The sequence below is a fragment of the Mobula hypostoma genome, chromosome 9 (assembly GCF_963921235.1).
Source record: "Mobula hypostoma chromosome 9, sMobHyp1.1, whole genome shotgun sequence".
In the NCBI taxonomy this organism is placed as follows: domain Eukaryota; kingdom Metazoa; phylum Chordata; class Chondrichthyes; order Myliobatiformes; family Myliobatidae; genus Mobula; species Mobula hypostoma.
The window spans coordinates 3,240,682-3,259,444 of NC_086105.1; the positions used below are offsets into that span (position 1 = coordinate 3,240,682).

The 18,763-nt window shown below is 45.3% G+C and overlaps 1 protein-coding gene across 6 annotated transcripts in view; it reads right to left on the reverse strand.

The window, feature by feature from the left end:
- The window catches only part of LOC134351452 (anoctamin-4-like), a 226,299-nt gene that overhangs the window by 140,348 nt on the left and 67,188 nt on the right, over positions 1–18,763 (reverse strand). Inside the window, exon 1 of one of the 6 annotated variants that reach the window (XM_063057601.1) lies at positions 3,395–3,662. The exons of the other annotated variants lie outside the window; for them this stretch is intronic. The gene's annotated coding sequence lies outside the window, so the exon portion shown is untranslated. Of the gene's footprint in view, positions 1–3,394; positions 3,663–18,763 lie in introns of those variants that run through there. 6 annotated transcript variants of the gene reach the window in all.

Here is an 18,763-nt window from a genome sequence, read left to right on the forward strand (position 1 = left end):
ATCTGTGGCAATGAATTCCACAGATTCACCATGTTCTGGCTAAAGAAATTCTTCTATTTCTGTTCTAAACAGTCGTCCCTCTCTTCTGAAGGTGTGCCCTCTGGTCCTAGACTCACCCACCGTAGAAAAGTCATCTCCATTTCCATTCCTGACTTCCACGATCTCTGGGGTCAGGAGTGAGCTGGAGGTGCCAGTACACTGACCTCCCTTGCATTGCTTCCCTTGGCTCTGAGGGACTGGGTATCTTCACATCTGGCCTCAGCTGAACGCCTGGTGGAGGTGCAAAAGGTTCAGTGTTGTGCGAGTTTTCTTACTTTCAGATTCGGATTTATTTATCACCTGTACGTGGAGACATTCAGTGAAATGAGTCGTTTGTGTTACAACCAACACAACGAAAGGATGTGTTGGGAACAACTCAGCAAGTATCATCACATTCCAGCATGACCATAGCATGCAAAATACTTTAACGTTAATGCTAAATACAGAGCCCTACATCCTCCCATGATGGGAAACATCCTTTTCATGTCCACTCCATCCAGGCCTTTCAATATTCAGTAGGTTTCAATAAGATCTCCCCTCATTCTTCTAAACTCCAGCAAGTACAGGCATAGAGCTGTCAATTGCTCCTCATATGTAAATACTTTCATTCCTGAAATTATTTTAGTGAACCTCAACTGGACCCTCTCCAATGCCAGCACATCCTTTCTTAGATAAGAGGTCCAAAACTGCTCACAATACTCCAAACATGGTTTGACCAACATTTTATAAAGCCTCATCATTACATCCTTGCTTTTATAGTCTAGTCCTCTCAAAAAGAATACTAACATTACATTTGCCTCCCTGATCACCGACTCAACCTGCAAGGTTGGGGAATCCTGCACTAGGATTCACAAGTCCCTTTGCGCCTCAGATTTCTGAATTCACTCCTTATTTAAAAATCAGTCTTTATTCCTTCTACAAAGTGCATGGCCATAAACTTCCCTACACTGTTTACCATCTGCCATTCCTTTGCCCGTTCTCCTGATCTAAACCCTGCAAACTTCCTGCTTCCTCAACACTACCTGCCCCTCCACCTATATTTGTATCGCCAGCAAACTTGACCACAAAGCCATCAATTCTGCACCCAGATTATTAACATACAGTATGACATAAAAGCTGGGGATCCCTGTGGAACACCAGTAGTCACCAGCAGCCGACCAGAAAAGGTCTGCTTTATTCCCACCCTTTGCCTGACACAGCCCCACAGAAAAAAAACAATTGCAGGACTATGACTAATGTTCCTTCCTTTTGACAAGAGTTATAAAACATACTAACTAGACAGAACAGTAAACTAGTGGGAGCATCAGCCCAAGCTCCTCAGACTGGGCAATGGGACAAGTAGCCCAAATTCCTGATGCCTTGTTTGTTATCGCCTGCAAGAAAACCAAATTAATTCAGATACAAAGTTTAGCTTTCCTTGACCAATATACAGCAGAAGTTCAAAAGCCAGAGTAGTTACCATACCAGTGATAACGTTTCAGCCTACACGAACCGTCAGCTCAGCAGGAAAGGTCACTGGCTGCAGTCTACCATCACTGTCAGGACAAAGAAGCAGGCAGGAAAAATCACTGTGGACCCACTTCACCCTGAGAAATGCCTTTTCCAAAAGCTCTCTTCTGGAAAGTGCTAAGGCTATTAAAACAAAAAGCCTTTTACCATTTTAGAAGTTTCTTCCCCCAGACAGTTAATCTGATCAACCATTCTGGGTAGCTCCCTCACCTCCTCAACCCCTGTCACTGCTCTGTAAACACTTCAAACCACTGTTCATAATGCCATTTACATTGCAATCACATGCTGCTGTTGATGTATTTATGTACGTTTTATTTCATGGCCATACTTGAACCTCTAACTTTATATAATTCTTTACTCTTTATAATTGTTGAATGTTGTTGCATGTCGTGCTGACACACCACGGCAAATCCCTAATACATACAAATACTGTATACATGATGAATACAGTTCATCCTTGGTCCTGGGCAGCTACCCTGCATGACAACATGCTCAGGGTTAATGATTTGATGCTAAATCACACTGGCCAAATGCTCTACTGACAGTGCACAGGCCTCCACATCTCACCGGCTTGACTGATAGGATAGATGGATCTCCTCTCGAACCAGGAATACAAGATTCATTTGTCACAGAACACATGGAAACATACAGTGAAATGTGGCATTTGCACCAACAACCTACACACCACAAGGATGTCGCCACACATTCCAGCACCAACGTGACATGCCTACTCTGAGCACCAAACCCTGCCTTTGAGCTGTTACTGAATCACAGAAAACTACAGCACAGAAACAGGCCCTTCAGCCCATCTAGCCTGACCTATCCTTCCAACCCTTCCTCCTGAACACAAGCTCACCCACCTTGGGAGGACGTTCCATGCACACACAGCCTTCTGTCCTTTCAGATGACAAGTCAAAATGTTTCACCAGATTGAGAAGGTCCAAACTCAGAGCAGAATCCCAACACAGCTCATTTCTTCAGGGCCTGGATGCAATTTGCCTTGGAGTATGCCATCACTATTAATCTCCAGTTCCCAGCTACAGATACTCACAAGTATTCATGGGAAAAGAGACTTTTCTTTTTCCCAGGATGGAAATGTCAAATACCAGAGGGCATGCATTTAAGGTGAGAGGAGATAATTTCAAAGGAGATGCAAGGGGCAAGTGTTTTTTTTTACGTAGGCAATGGTGGGTGCCTGGCATGCTCTGTTTGGGCTGGTGGTAGAGGCAGGCAGATTAAGGATTTCGAAGAGCTGTTTAAATAGGCACATGGATGTGAGGGAAATGGAAGGATATGGACATTGTGTAGGCAGAGGGGATTAGTTTAGCTGGCCACTAGATTACTAATTTAATTGGTTGGTCCAACATTGTGGGCTGGAGGGCCCGTTTCTGTGCTGTATTAGGTTCTATGACAGTTGGATTAGCACCTTAAAACACTCGCACATCCTCCGTCTCCACCGCCCCCCCCCCCCCCACACACACACACACACACACACACACACACACACAAGCCCCCTCACTGACTGCACGTTAAATAAATTCACACCCACTCCAGGGGCCAGGACATCAGTACGGAGTCTGTAAAGACGCCATCCGAGAACCCAGAGAGTAAACACTGGTCTCCCGCTCAGCAAGGGCAAGGGCATTGTCATTGAATGCATTTCCATCCTCCCGTAAATTACAGCTCGTTTAAAGCACTTTCGGTCAATTTGAAATTCAAATAGTCTCACGCACAAATTCCCCAACAAGGACAGAGGATTCAAGGTCGGTGGACCGTGCCCTTTGTAATCAAGGACAGGAAGCCTGTGTGTATTCACAGTGGAGAACTGATGTTGTAAAGCACCTACCAGTGAGACCGGGAACGATGTAACCGGCGGCGCACTGCCCGGTTGTGATTTCTCTGCTCCAGCCCGGGGTAAAGCAGTACTGTATCTCAGAGAGGCAAACAAGGCAGATGCAAACAGGGCGCCCAGCAAATTCAGCAGTCACCTGACCAGCATGATCAGAAACGGAATTAACTCACTCGGCGGTGGGGGAGAGGGGCTCGGGAGCCACAGAGCAGGTCGGCTGGGAGCACTGGTGAAGAGCAGAACCAGCAATCTGGTCCAGTCTCCGCTCTGCACACCAGGTAATCAGCGGCGTTCGTATTCTTCTCAGGAATAGTCAACCAGTCACCACTGCCTGTGCCCCATCGCTACGGACACGCACACAAGGGATTCGGTGACAGACATCACTCCCATCCACAGCTAAACACAAAACAGTAAAGAACTGGACAAGTCATTCGGCCCACAACGTTGTGGCAATCCTGATGCTAATTTATAACAAATCTCCTCCTCCTAAACATCATCTATTTCCCTCCATTCCCCCCATATTCAGAATCATAGAAACCCTACAGCACAATACAGGCCCTTCGACCCACAATGCTATGCTGAACCTTAGAAATTACCTAAGGTTACCCATAGCCCTCTATTTTTCTAAGCTCCATGTACCTATCCAGGAGTCTCTTAAAAGACCCCATCATATCTGCCTCCACCACCATTACCGGCAGCCCATTCCACGGACTCACCACTCTCTGTGTAAAATGCTTACCTCTGACATCTCCCCTATACCTACTTCCAAGCACCTTAATACTATGCCTCTCTCGTGTTAGCCATCTCAGCCCTGGGAAAAAGCCTCTGACTATCCACACGATCAATGTCTCTCATCATCTTAAACACCTTTATCAGGTCACCTCTCATCCTCCGTCGCTCCAAGGAGAAAAGGCCGAGTTCACTCAGCCTATTCTCATAAGCCATGCTCCCCAATCCAGGCAACATCCTTGTAAATCTCCTCTGCACCCTTTCTATCGTTTCCACATCCTTCCTGTAGTGAGGTGACCAGAACTGAGTACAGTACTCCAAGTGGGGTCTGACCAGGGTCCTATATAGCTGTAACATTACCTCTCTGCTCTTAAACTCAATCCCACGATTGATGAAGGCCAATGCACCGTATGCCTTCTTAATCACAGAGTCAACCTGCGCAGCAGCTTTGAGTGTCCTATGGACTCGGACCCCAAGACCCTCTGATCCTCCACACTGCCAAGAGTCTTATCATTAATACTATATTCTGCCATCATATTTGACCTACCAAAATGAACCACCTCACACTTATCTGGGTTGAATTCCATCTGCCACTTCTCAGCCCAGTTTTGCATCCTTTCAATGTCCTGTTGTAACCTCTGACAGTCCTTCACACTATCCACAACACCCCCAACCTTTGTGTCATATAATCAGGTTTATTATCGCTGACATGTAGAACACAGAACAGGTGCTTCGGCCCACAATGTTGTGCTGACCATTTAATCTACTCTAAAATCAATCTCACCCTTCCCTCCCACGTAGCCCTGCATTTTTCTACCATCCATGTGCCTATCTAAACGTCTCTTAAATATCTCTAACATATCTTCCTCTAACACCACCCCTGACAGCGTGTTCCACGCACCCACCACTCCGTGTAAAGAATTTACCTCTAACATCCCCCCATACTTTCCTCCAATCACCTTGTTTGCCCCTTGGATTAGCCATTAGTCACATGCAGTAAGATCTGCTGTTTTGCGGCAACAGTAAGTGCAAACATAAAAGTGTAAATTGCAAATATATACATAAAAATAAACAACACCAACAAGAGAGAACAAAATTGTGAGGTAGTGTTGATGGGTTTGTGGACCACATGGAAATCTGATGGCGAAGGGGAAGAAGATGTTCCTAAAATGCTGAGTGTGTGTCTTCAGGTTCCTGTACCTCCTGACAAATGGAGTCTATTCAAAAGTCTCTTAAACTCCACAAACTGACTGCTTTTACTACTACCCCTGGTAACTCATTCCAGGCACATACCAGCCCATGTAAAAAACTTGCATCTCCTTTAAACCTACCCCCCCCCCGCCCCCCACACCTAATACCCTCTGGGTTTGACACGCGAGGAAATCTCTGCCTCAGCACAGTACTGTACTGAGGGACTGCCGTTTTGAGAAGATCTTAAAGACATCCTCGGCCTGTCCTGCGGCTCCCATAACTCTTCGCAAAGACCACCTGGGGAACTGTGGGCATCCTGGGATGGTCAACATTATAGAATAACCAGCACAAATCAGGTGCTCTGGTCACAGAGCCACACACCGGGGAAACAGGATTGCATCCACACTGACCAAAACGCATCCACCTGTACCGATCTCATTTGTGCATGCAGCAATGGCTGGGAGTTCTGAAAGCAGTTTGGAAGGCACAGGATATTCACTACATATCCCAAAGAGCAAGTAGTATTCAAAAAGCAAGATGACAGAACTGTAGCTAACAAGAGAAGTCAAAGCCAAAACCAAAACATAAACCAAAGGGAAGGTATATAATAGAGCAAAAATTTGTGGGGAGTTTGGGATTGGGAAGTTTTTAGGATAGGAAAGCTATTAAAAAACAACAGATGGAAACTAAAAAAGTTATTAAGGAAAAACTGGAATACAAAAGTAAGCTGGCCAGTAGTATTAAAGAAAGGTACCAAAAGTTTCTTCAGATTCAAAGTGTAAAAGAGAGGTGAGAGTGGATATTGGTCCACTGGAAAATTATGCTGGAGATGTAGTAATGGGGGACAAGGAAAGGGCAGGTAACTGAATAAGTATTTCACATCAGTCTTCACTGTGGAAGACATTAGCAGTATGCTGGAAGTTTGAGAGTGTCAGGGGGTGGAATTGTGTGAAGTTGCCATTACTGGGGAGAAGGTATTTAGAAAAACTGAAAGGCCTTAAGATAGATAAGTCACTTGGACCAGATGATATACACCCCAGGGTTCTGAAAGAGGTGGCTGAAGAAACTGTGGAGGCATTAGCAATGATCGTTCAAGAATCACTAGTTTCTGGAATGGTTCTGGAAGACTGGAAAATTGCAAATGTCACTCCACTCTTCAAGAAGGAGAGAGGCAGAAGGAAGGAAACTATAGGCCAGATAGTCTGACAACAGTGGTTGGGAAGATGTTGGAGTTGATTGTTAGGGATGTGGTTTCGAGGTTCTTGGAGGCACATGGTAAAATAGGCCATAGTCAGCATGGTTTCCTCAAGGGAAAATCTTTCCTGACAAATCTGTTGGAATTCTTTGAAGAAATAAGACGCAGAATAGACGAAGAAGAATTGGTTGTTGTTGTGTACTTTGATTTTCAGAAAGCTTCTGACAAGTTGCCACACATGAGACTGATGAACAAGCTATGATCCCATGGTATTACAGGAAAGATTCTCGTGTATAAAGCAGTGGCTGATTGGCCAGAAGCAGGGAGTGGAAATAAAGAGAGCCTTTCTGGTTGGTTGCTGGTGACTAGTGGTGTTGCACAGGGGTCTGTGTTGGGACCACTTCTTTTCACATCATATGTCAATGATTTGGATGATGGAATTGATGGATTTGTTGCAAAGTTTGCAGATGATATGAAGATAGGTGGAGAGCAGGTAGTTTTGAGGAAGTAGAGAAGCTGCAGAAGGACTTAGACAGATTAGGAGAATGGGAAAAGGAGTGGCTGATGGAATATGGTGTCTGGAAGTGTATGGCAATGCACTTTGGTAGAAGGAATAAAAGGGTAGAATATCATCTAAATGGAGAGAAAATTCAAAAATCTGAGGCAGAAGGGGACTTGGGAGTCCTTGTGCAGTATTCCCTAAGGGTTGATTTACAGGTTGAGTCAGTGGTGAGGAAGGCAAATGCAATGTTAGCATTCATTTCAAGCGGACTAGAATATAAAAGCAAGGATGTAATGTTGAGGATTTATAAAGCACTGGTGAGGCCTCATTTGGAGTATTGTGAGCAGTTTTGTGCTCTTTATTTTCAAAAGGATGTGCTGAAACCGGAGAGGGTACAAAGGACTTCACAAAAATGAATCCAGGGTGGAACAGCTTGTCATTAGGTGTCTCTGGGCCTGTATTCCCTGGAATTCAGAAGAATGAGGGGTGACCTTATTGAAACCTATCCAATGTTGGAAGGCCTCAAAAGAGTGGATTTGGAGAGGATGTTTCCTGTGGTGGTGTGGTGGGGTGGGGTCGGGTGAGGTGGGGGGGGGCGAGGTCTTGGATCACAGCCTCATAGAGGGGCGTCCTTTTAGAATGGAGATGAGGAGGAATTTCTTTAGCCAGAGAGTGGCGAATCTGTGGACTCCGTTGCCACATATGGTTGTAGAGGTCAAGCCTTCATGTATACTTAAGGTAGAGGTTGATAGATTCTTGCTTGGTCAGCGTATGAAGGTATACGGGGAGAAGGCAAGAAATAGGGAGGGAGAGGGAAAGTGGATCAGCCATGATGTAATAGCGGAGCAGACTCGATGGGCCAAATGGCCTAATTCTACTCCTATATCTTATGGAGTTATGGTATACATAAACATAAAAATTTACATATGTATAATATATACTCATACATACATTTCTTGTTGTAAATGTATAGTACTGTATATCTCATTGTATTTTCTATATTGTAATGTACTGCTGCCACAAAATAACAAATTCACTCCATAATGCTGAGATGTTGAATCTGACTCTGAATGGTGTTGAGAGCTTTTGTTTCTGCACTCACCCAGGACTCATACCTTGTCGATGCTGGAAAGGATCTGATGTCTCGAAAGTTTAGATTCATTTATCACATATGCATTGAAACATACAGTGAAATGGGCCATTTGTGTTAACAGCCTTTGGATGTGCTGGGGGAAGTCCGCAATTGTCGCCTCCATAGCATGCCCATCGTGTTCAGTAGAATGTCGGCAACCAGCAACAAAACGAAATCAAAACAAACCCCCTTGCCACCCTCCCACACACAGAAAAAAGCCTCCAACTCCAGAACAGGCTGCCCCCGGGCAAGGGTCTATGTACGTCCTCCCCGTGGAGTGTGTGGGTTGTCCCTAGCGCTCTGGTTCAGAGACGTACCGGGTAGCTGGTCATTGTCCGCTGCCCCATGAGTAGTTTAGGGTTAAACCGGGGTTCTGGGGTTGCTGGTGCGGCACGGTTTGGAGGGCCGGAGGGGCCTACACCAGGCTAAATAAAAATCTAAATCAAAATGTTTTCCTGCCAATCATTTACTCTCAAATTTCATTTTGTTTTCCACTCAGAGATGACATAAAGCAAGACATGGACGATATTACGACATGGGCTGAAATACAAGGCCAAACCATAGACAAGTTTGGCTTTTCCCTCCATCACTGAGCAAATGGGAAAACCTCTAAAACTGGACAAGGGTGTGGAGATGATATTTCTAAACCTCGACAGGGACGTGGAGATGATATTTCTAAACCTCGACAGGGACGTGGAGATGATATTTCTAAACCTCGACAGGGACGTGGAGATGATATTTCTAAACCTCAACAAGGGTGTGGAAATGATATTTCTAAACCTCGACAAGGGTGTGGAGATGATATTTCTGAACCTCGACAAGGGTGTGGAAATGATATTTCTGAACCTCGACAAGGGTGTGGAAATGATATTTCTGAACCTCGACAAGGGTGTGGAAATGATATTTCTGAACCTCGACAAGGGTGTGGAGATGATATTTCTGAACCTCGACAAGGGTGTGGAGATGATATTTCTGAACCTCGACAAGGGTGTGGAGATGATATTTCTGAACCTCGACAAGGGTGTGGAGATGATATTTCTGAACCTCGACAAGGGTGTGGAGATGATATTTCTGAACCTCGACAAGGGTGTGGAGATGATATTTCTGAACCTCGACAAGGGTGTGGAGATGATATTTCTGAACCTCGACAAGGGTGTGGAGATGATATTTCTGAACCTCGACAAGGGTGTGGAGATGATATTTCTGAACCTCGACAAGGGTGTGGAGATGATATTTCTGAACCTCGACAAGGGTGTGGAGATGATATTTCTGAACCTCGACAAGGGTGTGGAGATGATATTTCTGAACCTCGACAAGGGTGTGGAGATGATATTTCTAAATCTCGACAAGGGTGTGGAGATGATATTTCTGAATCTCGACAAGGGTGTGGAGATGATATTTCTGAACCTCGACAAGGGTGTGGAGATGATATTTCTGAACCTCGACAAGGGTGTGGAGATGATATTTCTGAACCTCGACAAGGGTGTGGAGATGATATTTCTGAACCTCGACAAGGGTGTGGAGATGATATTTCTGAACCTCGACAAGGGTGTGGAGATGATATTTCTGAACCTCGACAAGGGTGTGGAGATGATATTTCTGAACCTCGACAAGGGTGTGGAGATGATATTTCTGAACCTCGACAAGGGTGTGGAGATGATATTTCTGAACCTCGACAAGGGTGTGGAGATGATATTTCTGAACCTCGACAAGGGTGTGGAGATGATATTTCTGAACCTCGACAAGGGTGTGGAGATGATATTTCTGAACCTCGACAAGGGTGTGGAGATGATATTTCTGAACCTCGACAAGGGTGTGGAGATGATATTTCTGAACCTCGACAAGGGTGTGGAGATGATATTTCTGAACCTCGACAAGGGTGTGGAGATGATATTTCTGAACCTCGACAAGGGTGTGGAGATGATATTTCTGAACCTCGACAAGGGTGTGGAGATGATATTTCTGAACCTCGACAAGGGTGTGGAGATGACATTTCTAACACTTCAGCCTTGCGTTGCCACAGTATGGCTCAATGGACGTTGCTTGGCTACAGTTTCTGCTTTGTACCTGGGGTTGTGATAACAAATTTCACAACATACAGTATGCCGGTGATATTAAACCTGATTCTGACAGAGGCAGATACATTAGAGATCTTCAAAAGACATTAGATGCGAGGAAAATGGAAGGATATGGACATTGTGTAGGCAGAAGGGTTAGTTAGTTGGACATTTGATTAGTAATTTAATTGTGGACTGAGGGACCTGTTCCCGTGTGTACTGTTCTATTTTCCACGGCGTATGTTTCACTAACAGTACAGTTGAGCACTGGGCTACAGACAACTGCACAGAATACAGAAAGACGGAGATAAGTTAGAACTTTAATACCATTCCCACACCGTAAGCTCAACGCCATCATCCCCCTAATATACATGTAGAAATGACGTACAATATATCGAGAGAAGAGGAGGGGAATGGTGGTGTTAACACATTTCCATGTAACACCATAAGGTATAGGAGCAGAATAAGGCCATTCAACCCATCCAGTCTCCTCCACCATCCTACAATGGGTGATTAATTTTCTCTCTCTGCCCCATTCTTCTGCCTTCTCCCCATAACCTTTGGTGCTCTTACTAATCAAGAATATATCAACCTCCACTTTAAAAATACCAATGACTTGGCCTCCACAGCCGTCTGTGGCAATGAATTCCACAGATTCTCCACCCTCTGGCTAAAGAAATTCCTCATCTGTGCTCTACTATAGGAAACATAGTGACTCTCCCACTATAGAAGAGATCCTCTCCACATCCATTCCATCTGTGACCTCTGGTCCTAGACCCCAGGATAGGAAATACCCTCTCCACATCCACTCTATCTAGGCCTGTCAATGTTCAAACAATTTGATGCTTGGCAGGGCCACCCAGCGTGGCTAACCTGAGGGGGTTCATCTCCATCACATACGGATGAAACCTTAGCCCTCTCTCCTCATACAGATGCAACATCATCCTTTGAGAATTTTGAGCGTTTATCTGGGGGGTGGGGCACAGTAACGTAGCTTTAGCACAAGAATCAGTCTTCAATTCCCACTGCTGTCTGCAAGGAGTTTGTATGTTTTCCCCGTGACTGCGTGGGTTTCTTCTGAGATCTCCGGTTTCATCCCACAGTCTAAAGCTGCACAGGTTAGGGTTAGTAAGATCTGGACCCGAAGCCTGACGACACCTATGGGCTGCCCCCAGCACATCCTCAAACTGTGTTGGTCATTGATACAAACAACACATTTCACTGAATGTTTTGATGGACTTGTGACAAATAAAGATTTTTTTTTAAAATTTACAGAGATGAGATTAAAGGGGCACGAAACAGAGACTGACCCCAACAAGGACAATGAGGTGCTGGAAATGTATTTGAAGTCAACTGAAGGCAAAGGTCTGATCTCAGTTGCAGGCACTGGGAACTAGTTGGTGCAGTGAGAGGTGTTGAAGCATTAATGAGCAAGTGCACCGTGGGAAGCAGCCTGTAACCAGTACACGGCTCCTAAAAATAAATCACAGGTCTGCATTTTGAAGCTTTCACGGATGGTAATCAAGCCAGGAGACCGTCAGCAAGACAAAAGGCTGACATGATGGCATTTGTGTAGCACCACTCAGACTCGGGGAGAACTAGCCTCTGCTGGACCTTCCGGGTGGCAGGGTAGAGATACAGCTCTATCAAAGGGGGTGTAAGGTGCTCCCTCCCGCCACTGGTCTGCAGGTCACCCAGGGGCAAGATGAAGCAGCTGCTTAGCTCCTTCCCCCGATCACGATCACGTGAAGCCATGGCAACAGGTGGTAGATGGTCATATGAGAGGCTGGTACATATCACAAGTCTGGTTAAGACCACTGACGCCAGGCAGATGATCTCCGAAGAGTACTGATAACACTGGGTCATCCGTCTTGTAAAGACACAGCACAGAAGGCAGCAATAGCAAACCACTTCTGTAGAAAAATTTGCCGAGAACAGTCACGGTCATGGAAAGACCGTGATCGGCCACGTCATGACATGACACATAACGAATGAACCTTAGAAGCACAGCAGGTGACCCTTCAGCCCATCTTCTTCTACTGACCATAGCTGGACAACTGAGGTGGGTCAGAAGGAAGTGGAATTTCATCCTGGATCGACAAGCCCCCACCCAAAATTTGGCTGCCTAAACAATCTATCCATTCCCTGTCCCATCACCCCATCTCCCTCCCTACAGAGTCACAGAGGCACTCAGTGTGGAGACAGGCCCTTTGGCCCATCTGGTCCGTGCTGACCAAAGAGCCGAGCTGTGCTAGTCCTATTTGCCGATATGCCTGTAAACCATTCCTATTGATAAACCTACGAAGCATAGATGTACTGCACAGGCAGAGATCTTTCTGCTTGAGCAGAAATAGCTAATAAAAAAGGGCATAGTTTTAAGATGATTGGAGGGAAGTATAGGGCGGGGAGGGGGATGACAGAGGAGGTGGTTAATTTTAATTTTCACAGAGCTGTGGAGGTGTGAAGCACAGTGTCAGAGGTCGTGGTAGGGTCAGATGCATTTGGGGCAGTTAACAGACTCTTAGATAGGCACGTGGATGATAGAAAAGGAAGGAAGGAAGGGTCAGATTGACCCTGGAACATGCTAAAAGCTCGGCACAATATTGTGGGCCAAAGGGCCTGTATTCTGCTGTGATGTTCTACATTGTTCGTACCTCCATCACTTCTTCTGGCAGTTTGTCCCACCCACCACTGTCAGTGTAAAAAGCTTGCCCTCAGATCCTCTTTAAATCTTTCCCCTCTCACCTTAAACCCCCTGGTTTTAGACTGCCCTACAATGGGGAAAATGAGAAGAATGCCCCTCATGATTTATATACACGCCAGGGAAAACAGACCCATCCCATCCATAAAACCACAGATATAGGAGCAGAATTAGGCCATTTGGCCCATCGAGTCTGTTCCACCATTTCACTATGACTGATCCATTTCCCTCTCAGCCCCAATCTCCTGCCTTCTCCACATATCCCTTCATGCCATAACCAGTTGGGAATCTATCAACCTCTGCCTTAAATACACATAAAGACTTGGCTTCCACAGCTCCCTGTAGCAAAGAATTCCACAGATCACTGCTTCTGGCTAAAGAAATTTCTCCTCATCTCCATTCTAAAAGGACACCCCTCTATTCTGAAGCTGTGTCCACTGGTCTTAGACTCTCCCACCATAGAAAACATCCTCTCCACATCCACTCTACCAAGGCCTTTCACCATTCGATAGGTTTCAATTAGGCCACCCCTAATTATTCTGAATACGGGTCCAGAGCCACCAGACGCTCTTCAAATGACAAGCCATTCAATCCTGGAATCATTTTTGTGAACCTCCTTTGAACCCACTACAGTTTCAGCACATCCTGTCTAAGAAAAGGAGCCCAAATTTGCTCACAATATTCCAAGTGAGGCTTCACCAGTGCTTTATAAAGCCTCAACATTATATCCATACTTCTATATTCTAGTGTTCTTAAAATGAATGCTAACGTTGTGTTTGCCTTCCTCACCAGAGACACAACCTGCAAATTAACCTTTAGGGAATCCTGCACAAGCACTCCCAAGTCCCTTTGCACCCCAGTTTTTTTCTAATTTTCTCTTCGTTTAGAAAATAGCCAACCCTTTCATTTCTTCCACCGAAGAGCATGACCATACACTTCCCAACACCATATTCCATCTGCCACTTTTTTCTCCTAATCTATCTAAGTCCTTCTGTATCCTCTTTACTTCCTCAAAACTACCTGCCCCTCCACCTCTCTTCATACCATCTGCAAACTTAGCAACAAAGCCATCAATTTCATCATCCAAATCCTTGACCTGTAACATAAAAATAATCGGTTCCAACACAGACCCCCCGTGGAACACCACTAGTCATTGGCAGCCAACCAGAAGAGCCTCCCTTTATTTCCACACTTTGCCTTCTGCCAATCAGCCACTAATTTATCCATGCTAGAATCTTTCCTGTAATACCATGGACTCTTAACCTGTTAAGCAGCCTCATGTGTGGCACCTCGTCAAAGGCTTTCTGAAAATCCAAGCACACAACATCAACTGATTCTCCTTTGTCTATACTGTTTGTTATTTCTTCAAAGAATTCCAAAAGATTTGTCAGGCAAGATTTTCCCTTGAGGAAACCATGCTGACTACGGCCTATTTTATTATGTGCCTCCAAATTCCCTGAGATCTCATCTTTAACAACTGACTCCAACTTTTTCCCAACCACTGATGTCAGATTAATTGGCCTATAGTTTCCTTTCTTCTGCCTCTCTTGCTTCTTGAAGAGTGGAGTGACATTTGCAATTTTCCGCTCCGGAACCATTCCAGAATCTAGTGATTCTTGAAATACCATTACTAATGGCTCCACAATCTTTTCAGTCACCTCTTTCAGAAGTCTGGGGTGTACACCATCTGGTTCAGGAGACTTCTCTAGCCTCAGACCTTGCAGTTTCCCAAGAATCTTCTCTATTAATGGTAACTTTACACACTTCATGACCCCTGACACCTGGAGCATCAACCACACTGCTGGTGTCTTCCACAGTGAAGACTGATGCAAAGTACCTATTCAGTTCGTCCACAATTTCCTAGTCCCTCATTATTACCTCTCCTGTATCATTTTCCAGTGGTCTGATATCCACTCTCACCTCTCTACACTTTATGTATCTGAGGAAACTTCTGGTATCGTCTTTTTATATTATTGGCTGGCTGGCTTTTGTATTCCATCTTTACACTTTTTTTAGTTGCCTTTGGTTGGTTTTTAAAAATTTCCCAATCCTCTAACTTCCCAGTAATTTCTGCTCTATTATATGCCCTCTCTTTGGCTTTTATTCGCCTTTGACTTCTCACTGCCATCTCTCCTTTAGAATACTTCTTCCTCTTTGGGAATATATATATCATGTGCCTTTGGAATTGCTTCCAGAAATTCCAGCCATTGCTACTCTGCTGTCATCCCTGCCAGTGTTCTTTTCCAATAAATTCTGGCCAACTGCTCTCTCATGCCTCTGTAATTCCCTTTACTCCATTATAATACTGATACATCTGACCCTAGCTTCTCCTTCTCAAATTTCAGGGTGAGGTTGATCATATTATGTTCACTTTCCCTAAGGATTCTTTTACCTTAAGCTCTCTAATCAGTTCTGGTTCATTGCACAACACCCAATCTGGAATAACTCATCCCCTAGTGGGCTCAACCATGAGCTGCTGTAAAATACCATCTCGTAGTCATTTAGAAATTCCCCCTCCTGGGATCCAGCACCAACTTGATTTTCCCAATCTACCAGCATATTGAAATCCCCCATGACTATTGTCACATTGCCCTTTCGGCATGCATTTTCCATCTCCCGTTGTAACTCGTAGACCACGTCCTTACACTGTTTGGGCGGGGGGCCTGTATACAGCCCCCATCAGGGAGATTTTACCCTTGCAGTTCCTTAGCTCTATCCACAATGATTCAACGCCTTCTGACCCCATGTCACCTCATCTAATGATTTGATTGTTTTTTAAAACCAGTAGAGCCCCTGCCCTCCTGCCTGTCCTTTCAATACAATGTGTATCCTTGGACATTAAGCTCTCAACTATAAACCTTTTTCAGCCATGAGCCAGTGATACCGACATCATCATACATGCCAATTTGTAATTGTGCTACAAGTTCATCTACCTTATTCCGTATACTGCTCACATTCAAATACAACATCTTCAGTCCTGTTTTCACCCTTTTCAATTTTGTCGATGTTTTACGTTACAACTCATCCTGTTGACTGAAACTTTGCCCCATCATCAGCCTCTCCTTGCTAGGAGTCTGTCTATACATTGCCTCTGTTTGTAAGCCAACTACCTTGTCCTCAGCACTAACTGGTTCCCATTCCCCTGCCAAACTAGATGAAACCCTCCTGAACAACTCTAGCCAACCTGTCCACAGGGATATTGGACTCATCTGGGTTCAGGTGTAACCTGTCCCTTTTGTACAGCTCGTACTTTCCCCAGAAAGATCCCGATGATCCAGAAATCTGAACTCCTGTCCCCACACCAGTTCCTCAGCCACTCATCCTCCTACCAAATCATCTTATTCTTATCCTCACTGGCACATGGCACAGGCAGCATTCCAGAGATTACTACCCTGGAGGTCCTGTTTTTCAGCTTTCTACCTAGCTCCATAAAAATCTCTCTTCGGGACCTCCTCACCTTGCCTACCTGTGTCATTGGTGCAAAGTGGCACCAAGACTTCTGGCTGCTCATCCTTGCCCTTGAGAATGCCCACGGACCCAATCTGAGACATCCCTGATCCTGGCACCAGAGAGGAGATATCACAGCCACAGAACCTTGTCTGTTCCTCTGACTGTGGCATCTGCTATCAACACTGCAGTCCTCTCCACCTCTCTGCTCTTCTGAGACTCAGCACAGACTCAGTGTCAGGGACCTGGTCACTGCGGCTCCCTCCTATAGGTTGTCCCCCTCAATGGTATCTAAAGTTGTACACTTATTATTGAGAGGAGTGGCCACAGGTGTACTCTTCACTGGCTGTGCATTTCCCCCTTCTCTTGACAGTCACCCATTTACCCATCTCCGTTAATATAGGAGTGATTACCTCCCTGTAGCTCCTGTCTATCACCTCCTCATTCTCCCGTATGAGTCCAAGGTCATCAAGCTGCAGATCCAGTTCCTTAATACGTTCTCCCTGTCCTGTCTCTCCATCCAACTCCAGCCTGCCAGTACTGGGAATATATCCGTGAATCCTTTCTGTAGCCTCATTTCATTTCACCTCACCTCTCCCCCCCCACCCCCACCCCCCAGCAGGAGTCCCAAAGCAAGGAGTAAGGCATCAGAATCAGGTTTAATATTGTTGTTTTGTGGCCGCAGTACATTACAATACAGAACAATAAAAGCTATAAATTACGATAAGCATATATTAAAAAAACATTAAATTAAATATGTAATGCAAAAAGAGAAAATAAAATACTAAGGTAATGCTCGTGGGTTCATTGTCTGTTCAGAAATCGGATGGCAGAGGGGAAGAAGCTGTTCCTGAAACATTGAGTGTGTCCTCCTTGATGGTAGCAATGAGAAGAGGGCACGTCCTGGGTGATGAGTCCTTAATGGTGGATGCCACCTCGGAGGCATTGCCTTTTGAAGGTGTCCTCGATGCTGGGGAGGCCAGTGACCATGATGGAGCTGATGGAGTCTAAAATCTTCTGGAGCTTTCTCTGATCTTGTGCAGATGGTGATGCAACCAGTTAGAATGCTCTCCACAGTACACGTGTAGAGATTTGTGGGCATCTTTGGTGAATACCAAATCTCCTCAAACTCCGAATGAAATATAGCCACTGTGGTGCCTTCTTTGTAACTGCATCAATATGGTGGCCCAGGATAGATCCTCAGAGACGTTGACACCCAAGAACTTGAAATTGCTCACCCTTCCACTTCTGATCCCTCGATGAGAGCAGGCACGTGTTCCTCAACTTCCCTTCCCCTTCCCAAAGTGAAGAATGAATTCCTTGGTTTAATTGATGGTGAGGCATCTGGGTGACCTCAGCATTGTGACACAAGAGGCCATTCAGCCCATCATGTCCGTGCAGCCAACAATGGAGCTTGTCCAACATCACTCCGCCAAGCAATGGCCCTGAAAGTCACGGCCACGTCCAAGTACTGTGGAGATGTGGGCAAGACTCCTGATCTCTACCCTTTCTGGTGGAGAGACCCAGACCCCTACCACCCTCTGGATGAACACATTTCTTGCAACACCTCCCGTCCTCCCATGTCATAACTCTGTACCTTGCCCACTCTGTTGAGGCAATTAAACCCATCCGATTTACCCCTTCCAAGCCTCTCATCATATATCCTGGCCTCAGCCACTTCTGCTCCTTAGGAAACCACCCTGCCCCCAATATGTCATCTTTCCACTTCCCCCAGCATAGCAGGGGCAGATCACTCAATGTGTTGAGCCCAGATCGCTCTGTTAAGCCAAGCAAAGATTCACAATGTGACCGAGGAGCACGTTCTGTCAGGAGGTCATGAGTGGGGCAGAGGGCTGTCCGCAGTACCCACCTTACTAGATCCTGGGAGTCACTTTCAAATACCAAATACGGTGATGTTTGACGGAGATTGTTTGAGAATTGGCAGTGAACAGGAGGAGGGTTTCATCTGGACTAGGGTTTGGTTTTTCACAGCATGAAATTAAAGTGTTACCTGTTGCTGACATGAATGTCCCACCATTGGTGCTTTGGATCCATGTCTGAAACCTGTTTGGTTTTTTCCAGTGGAAGTGAATTACAGTACCACGGGAACTGCATCTCGTCTTCCCCTAGTTCGTCTGCGACCGAACTGCATGCACATTAAGTTCTCCAATTTCTCGTACAATGCTCCCCCTTTATCCCTTTTCAAAGTTCAAAGAAAACTTATTATCAAACTATGCATGATTCATTTTTTTAAAGGCACCTACAGGAAAACAAAGAACTACAATAGAGTCAGCAAAAAAAAAAACCTTTCTCTCTCCCTAGACCCAGTCTACTTCCCTGTCCCCTTGTTTCATTCCCTTCCTCCCTCCGGCCCATCACTCACACATCCCTCTCACTGGGTTCATTTCCCCG